At 34.3% G+C, this 8,055-nt stretch overlaps 1 pseudogene across 1 annotated transcript; it reads left to right on the forward strand.

Annotated features, from left to right (window-relative positions):
- Window positions 1-1,364: 1,364 nt before the first annotated feature.
- LOC143435441 (olfactory receptor 5B3-like) lies at window positions 1,365-7,754 on the forward strand (annotated as a pseudogene). Its single transcript, XR_013105761.1, has 2 exons — window positions 1,365-1,495; window positions 4,298-7,754. The product of XR_013105761.1 is annotated as an olfactory receptor 5B3-like (transcript).
- Window positions 7,755-8,055: the final 301 nt, after the last annotated feature.

The raw sequence follows: 8,055 nt of genomic DNA on the forward strand, positions 1-8,055 counted from the left end.
ATATCTCAACAAGATATGTGGAGACAAATTGAGAAATACATTAGGAAATGTATTTACCATGATCAAATGGGATTTTCATGAATGATAAATAAAATAGAAATTCTAGACACAAATGCAAATATATCAATAGCCAATCAATGCTTGAAAATTTCCCAAGAGAGCACACTGGGTTGTAGTACTGTCTTCAATAAATGATATTGGAGACCAAGAAATCCACATAAAAAACAAAATGATATACTTTATAACTTTTTTAACTATAGAAAAACTTTCGAAATAAATAAGAAACTAGAATTAAAAGATACAAACTTTGAAAATACTAGAGGGAAATATACGGAAGACACTTGAAGTTATTACATTGCGATGGGTGGAGTGTTTTTTTCATCCTTGTTTTGCAGAAGATCAAAAAGAAAACAAAGCCTCCCAAAAAAACAAAATAAAAAAGTATGATTGTTTAAAGGTAGAAAGAATCTGCTTGGCAAAGTACATAGTCTATAGAATAAAAAGAAACAATTACATAATAGGGAAAAATAGCCAAAAATTTTTATTTGTAAGCTGGTTCATTCTCAGAGTATAAAATAATTACAAAACTCAATAGTAAGTAATTGATAAATTGGGTCTAGTGGGATGGCTTGGTGGGTAAAAGAGCTTGCTTACAAGATGACAATTTGTGTTCAAATCCTGGGATCCATGTGAGGGAAGGAGAGAACTGACTTTTGTAAGTTTTCTTGGACTTCTACACACTAACATAAATGAGTAAATGAAGAAAAAAATCATATATGTGTAATAAAAATTAAAAAATTAATGGTCAGACAAAATAAGTAGACATTTTTGTTAAAAGTAACACAGACAATTCTGTAGAATATTAGAAAGAACAGCTCAGAAAGAATAATCAATGATCATTAGATATTTTAGGAAGTTACATTTAGCTAGGAACAAAAAGCTCAGATGCGTTATTGGAAAAAAGGATTACTATAGATAGAAATAATGTAATATACTCTTTGAATAGACTGGAAGAAATGAAAATAAAAGGCAGGCTAGACAGAAGGATTTAAATTTTTTTAATTGAAAATAAATAGTGCTTGAGGAGAGAGGCAAACTTAATGTGATTTGAACATTTCACAATGTACATTATATATAGAAGCATTGCATGAGACCTCATTAATATGTATAACTTTTGTATTTTCATTCATCCATTAAAAATGAACTTTAACTGATAAGAAGCAAGCTTGTTCCCCAAGGACATTTGATTATGTTTTCCCTAAGAAGACAGTATGAGGATCTTCAGCTATACTCTAGAGGAATCTCAAGATCTGTCTTACTGTTTAAAATTCTCACACCTCCATGTACTAGTTTCTGAAATACCAATATGACACATTAGGGTAAATACTTCATGCTATTCTCCATCAGATGCTATTTATTTTATTAATGGTAGTCATTGTTAACACATGAAGGTCTTTGGACTCACTTGAGAATTAGCTATGAGCCTTCAAGAAAGGTGAGTAAAAACTCAAAGATAAAAAGTCACATTGATTGACTTTTATCTGGCAAGTTCTTCATAGGTTCCCTGACAGTTTCTTGTATTTTTGTATACAGACACAACTTGTGAATTATAGAAGTGATTTTGTCTTTTTTTCCTGTAGTATGTATTCTGGATAAAAAGGTACATGACTATTCCAAGGGAAGAGGAGGGCTGCATGGCACATTTAGAACTTGGACTGTGTGGAAATTCTGTCCTGACCTCTTGCCTTAGACAAGCTGGGAACACTGACCATTTCCTAATACCAAGCAACAGGAAGAAGATCTGAGAAATATTACATAGTAGATTTTTAAGATGTTAGAGTAACTAGAGTAAGTATTCTATTATAATTTGGGCATTTACAAGCCAGTGAGAAGGACAATCCCATAAATTAAATGGTCTGTGTATAACTACTGTGAGTTGTTTGAAAACAGGTATTTAAAAATGGCTTTGAAGGCTAAAACAATTTAAAGGTTAAAGGCTATTCTTCTAAAAGTAGTTTTGAGATGCTGAATCGAAGTATAAATGTCAAAACACTCCAGGATATTTTGATAATTCAAATATTAAAAAATTCTTTCAGAATAGAAAATATAAGATTGTTGATGTAATTTTATATTCAGTGTATGATTCATTTGATTGAGTAGAAGAAACAATCAGAAAAAAAACACAGACTCAGAAAATAAAATTATCTTTCTATACACTGATGAAGTCTTAGATATATATGAATACTATCTCAGTCACATTTAAAATCTTATGCCCTGAGGTCAGGTTTATGTTGTATGTAATCTGTAGCTCTGGTACCTCAGTATTTCTCATAGTATTCTTAAAAACTGAGATTCTCATCTAACTTCTTAGATTTTAAGTTATCTTATGAACAGAGTAATAAAGAATATTTCCTTTCTACTTCTTACACATGCACGCACACACATATGCATGTATGTGAACACAGAAATGCCATTTGGATATAATATAGCCAATGCAGAAAGTTGTTAAATAAGGTAAGATCTGCCAATTAAATATTTTTGAGGTATAATACAAACTAAAATAGGCAAAAGCTCAACACAAAGATAATGGCAAATAGTAGAGTAGATATCCTTCCAAATACACTAAGCCAAACAAGAAAATTTAAGCATCATTAGACTGTAACAACTACATATACCAAAGATTACAAAACTCACATGCTAGGAAATTGGGCTATCTTGGTCTCTCTTCCCACTGTTAAATGGTATCTGGAGAAAATTAAAACAAAAAATTAAGAAGGGAGAAAAGTTGTATCTAAAATTAAGGATTACAACAATCAAACTTTTGAAAAGAATGGTCCATGTGAAATAGCATGACCAGCATTCATAGTCTTAGAATGATAACAAGCTGAGGATGATAAGGCACATGTAATACCAGTGGCCCAAACAGAGAAAGGGCAATTTGGAGAAGGAATTTCAGGACTTGAACTTACCCAGCACAAAAGCCTTCTGTGTTATTATGATATAACAATGACATAATGATTGGTAGTACACACTAAGCCATGTAAACAGCTAGCATTATATTGCTGTTGGTATGCTCTTTTATTTTTGTGATAATATTACAAGGTAGGCCTCATTACTGTCTTCACTTTGCAGATGTCAAAATGATGTTTAGAGGAGGTAGGATCTTTCTAGGTAGTTAGTGGATGATCTGGTATACATCACTTCTAAGAACTTGATCTCTCTGTTTTAAATATGTTTTTATTCAAATCTGATTCTGGGGTTGAACATTCTTTCAACATAATTCTAAGTGTAAAAAACTAGTAATTTCAGTGTTGAATAATGCTGATTAAAGGTAACACCTTCTCTGACCTAGTCATACTTTAATAATTCTGAACATGTCCTTGTTAATGCATCTAGATAGGTTATACTAAAAGTATGAGAATGTATGTAGAAAAATGTTAAAGTGCAATCCAGAGCTCATTACTTCATTTATAACATTCTAGTATTCAGAAGAAAAATTTCATGGTTTGGTTTGGGATTGCTTGTTCAATTGATGTTTAATGAGAAAAATTATGTAGTCACCAAGAAGAACTTACAAGATAGTGTGCCACTCAGTTCATTGTAGTAAAACAAAAGAAACAATTATTCATTATAATTAAGTCAAATTATTTTAGACTGTTAGCTTGCAATGGATTAGTGGTTTACCAGATTCCAAAACAGAAAGTTGTAACTGTGTTATTTAAAAATGCAGAAATTTGTGTGTTTTGTGCATGACAATTTACTTGGATGTAATAATAATTTATCAAAGTCATTATCTATTGACAGAGCACAGGTTGTTTCTATACTATCTTTTGTCAGGTAAGTACAGTAGTGTTAGTTTTACACAGTCCATGAAAACTTCACAGGTACATAGGCACATAAAAAGAAACAATTATTATAGTTACTAAACTGTTTATATTTGGCTAATGAATATATACATACATATGATATATATATATATATATATATATATATATATATATATATATCTCCATTCTTGGTAGAAAATTAATTAAATATTCACAGACTCCAATTATTATCCTGTTCTTAAATAATTTTAAAAATTAATTCTATGTGTATAGGTGCCATGCCTACATGTATGAGTCATACCTGAGCAGGTCAGAAGAAGGTGTTACACAGATCCCCTTCTACTGGATTGTTGACAATTGTGAGCTGCTGTGTAGATGCTGGGTCTTTGGAATAGATATCCAGGGCTATAACCATTAAACCATCTCTCTAAACTTTTATTCTACTATTTTTTTCTTTTAAAAATTTTAAGACCTTCTGTTGATTAACTGATATCACTGATGGAGAATAGGACAGAAGTGAGATGCTTCATCCTGGTTGGACTCACCAATGACACACAACTTCAGCTTCCACTCTTCATCACCTTCCTCCTCATCTATACTATCACCCTTGTAGGAAATCTGGGGCTGATTCTGTTGATTCTCTTGGATTCTCGGCTCCACACTCCCATGTACATTTTTCTAGGTAACCTGTCCTTAGTGGACTTCTGTTACTCTTCAACAGTAACTCCAAAGGTCATAGCTGGAATTCTTACAGGAAACAAGATCATGTCTTACAATGCTTGTGCCTCTCAGATGTTTTTTTTTTGCAAACTTTGCAGATGTGGAAAACTACCTTTTAGTTGCCATGGCCTATGATCATTATGCAGCAGTGTGTAAGCCCCTACATTATACCACCACCATGACAACATGCATGTGTATGTCTCTACTCATTGGCTGTTATATCTGTGGTTTGCTGAATGCTTCCATTTATACTATGGATGTATTAAGTCTCTCTTTCTGTGAGTCCAATGTAGTTCATCATTTTTTCTGTGATGTTCTGGCAGTCATGATTACATCTTGCTCTGATAGACATGTTAATGAACTGATTCTTGTTTATGTAGCCAGCTTCAATATCTTTTTTGCCCTTATACTCATCATAATATCCTACATGTTCATTTTTACCAACATACTAAAGATGCACTCACCTGCAGGATATTGCAAAGCTCTCTCCACTTGTGCCTCACATTTTACAGCTGTCTCCATTTTTTATGGGACTATCATATTCATGTACTTACAGCCTAGCTCCAGTCACTCCATGGACACTGATAAAATTGCATCTGTGTTTTATACTATGGTCATCCCCATGCTGAACCCTCTGGTTTACAGCCTGAGGAACAAGGATGTGAAAAGTGCATTCACAAAGATTGTATTGAAGTCATTATGATATTTACAGCTTTGATTTTAGGTTTTTATAATTTGGATACATTCATCTTATCTTAATTCTATTATGAATCACATTTTCCCACCCTGTATCAAATTCAAGAATGTTTAGTGACAGCCTCACCTCTTCAATAGCATGCTGGCTTTCAGAAGGTTCTTGTCTTGTTCAGAAGACTAACAAATGAATAACATGACTATGACAACTTTAGGTCAGACTGTGAAGAGTTTAATTTACTATATTATCATACTCAGTCTTTTCCATACAATAATTTTTTTCTGTCATATCTATACAAATATAAGTAAGCAGGTGCATACAAAGTCCTTTAAATAGAAGATGCAGTTAGGTTTCTTGAAAAGACTAATAAAAATTGATGTCAGAAATTTGCAGTAATATAACAGGGATTTGTTATGTGTTTACAGTTTTGTGTTCAGTTAATTGTGCTCATTTTATAGGGACATCCAGATGAACATACCAAAAATGTATTCTTATTTAATGACTAGAATATAAATTTATATTTAAAAGTAATTCTTTAAACAAGTAGACTTAGTTTAAAAATATCAATCCTTATCGTCCAACCCACTGATGGGTCACTTTGATAGAGTCAAAAGTTATGGAAAAAAGGCTATGTCCTTCTTTATTTTTTATTTTTCTATTTTTATTTTTTATATATTTTTATTCACTTTACATTCTGATCACAGCCCCTTCCTTTCTCTCTTCCAAATACCCACCTTACTAAAACCTCTTATGTTGCCACTTCCTTTCTCCTAATAGAAGGGGAGACTTCTTTGTGTACCACCTCATCCTGGGGCATCTAAACTCAGCAGATTCCCAAAACAGACAGGTTATCACTATTTCCCTTCATCGCTCCCCAGATATGGAAGAGAAGTCAACATTGCTGAAGATAAAATACACTTCAGAAACAGTACCTATATACCTATATACCTCTTAAATGAAACTTACTTGAAGGACACCCCTCTCCCCCACATTATGACTAGTTTTATAAGTCCAGAAGACACCATAAAATCTTCCAAAGGATAAAGAAAACCAAGAATTTTACCCAGTTACTCTTATGAACCTAATCAACTACTGACATTGCACAGTAACCCTAATGGGTGACAGGTCCAAATTGGGATCCAGCCCAGGAGGAGGCCACAGGCCTAACAGTATTACTGATAGTATGGTATGCTTACAGATAGGGGCTTATCATGACTGTCTTCTAAAAGTCCTAACAAGCAGCTGAAAGAGTCAGATGCAGATATTTACACTCAACCAGTGGACTGAAGGTGGTGACCCCTGTGGTTGAATTAGGAAAAAGCTAGAAGAAACTGAGGCGACACTATAGGAAGAGCAACAGTCTTAACTAATCTGGGCCACCAGGATCTCTCAGACACTGAGTCACCAACCAGGCAACATATTCTATCTGATACGAGACCCCTGCAACACATATACAACAAAGGACTACTTGATCAGTGTTCAACCAGAAAAGATGTGCCTAACCCTTGAGACTTGGGGCCCAGTGGTGAGGTATTGTGGGGTGGGTGTGGATGGGGACATCCTCTAGGAGAAGGGGGTAGCATGTATGGGATATGGAACAGTTGGAGGGTGGACAGGGAGAGTGATAAAGTATAGACTGTGAAATAAATAAATAAATAATAAAATAAAAAATAAATAAAAAAGAAGAGAACTTAAACACCCACCCCACACACACACACACACACACACACACACACACACACACACACACACACCACAAGGACATTATGCATTTTGAAAACAGATGAAACTAGAAAATATCATACTGAGTGTGGTAACACTGACTCAAAAGGGCATGAGTGATGTATACTCACTGATAAGTGAATATTAGCCATAAAGTACAGGACACTCGTGATACACCCCACAGACCCAATGAAGCTTAACAATAAGGAAGGCCCAAGCTAAAATGCTCATGTCTCACTTAGAAGGGGGAATAAAATAGTCATAGGAAGCAAGGACTTTTTGGGAGGGTGGTCAGATGGTAGAAGGGAGACATGGTAGGATGAGCTGAGAGTAATAAAACAATATATCAGAGTGAGATTGTTAGAAAGCAAATTTAGTAAAAGTTATAAAAATAATTGGCCCAACTTGAGACATAATCCTCTGGACAAGCATCAATCCCTGACACTATAAATGTTATTTTTATATAAGTGTTAATAAGCTTGCAGAAAGGAATCCAACAAAGCTATCCTCTGAGAGGTTCTACCCAGCAGCTGTCTGGAACAGATGCAGATACCCGCACCCAATCATTGAACAGAACTCAGAGACTCTTCTGGAAGATTTGGGGGAAGGATTGAAGGCCATGAATGGGATAGGAACTCCATAGGAAGACCAACAGAGTCAACTAACCTGGACCCTTGGGGAATCCCAGAAACTGCTGAGATTGGATGTGCCTCAGGGAGGGCCCATCACTTTAGAGGAGAAAGGGAGAGAGAATAGGGTAAGGGACTTTGTGATGGGAGACTGGGAGGTGAGGGAAGTAATTGGAATGTAAAATAAATAAATAAATAAATAAATAAATAAATAAATAAATAAATTTTAAAAGAAAAATGCTATTCTCAGCCTTAGAGAGGTTTCTTTTCTTGCTATGAATGATTGTGAGTACAGACACTCATCTCATGACTGTTCAAGGTGCTAAGATTAAATGACTGATACTTCAGCTTAAAAGAGGATATTTATGCTACTGAGTCAGTAGCTGTGAGAACATCACAGAAAAGAAGGCAGAAAGTATGTGTGTACCAGAAAAAATGAAAAAGAGCTACAAAATGCTATCTT

Source organism: Arvicanthis niloticus, chromosome 1, assembly GCF_011762505.2.
Source record: "Arvicanthis niloticus isolate mArvNil1 chromosome 1, mArvNil1.pat.X, whole genome shotgun sequence".
Classification (NCBI taxonomy): domain Eukaryota; kingdom Metazoa; phylum Chordata; class Mammalia; order Rodentia; family Muridae; genus Arvicanthis; species Arvicanthis niloticus.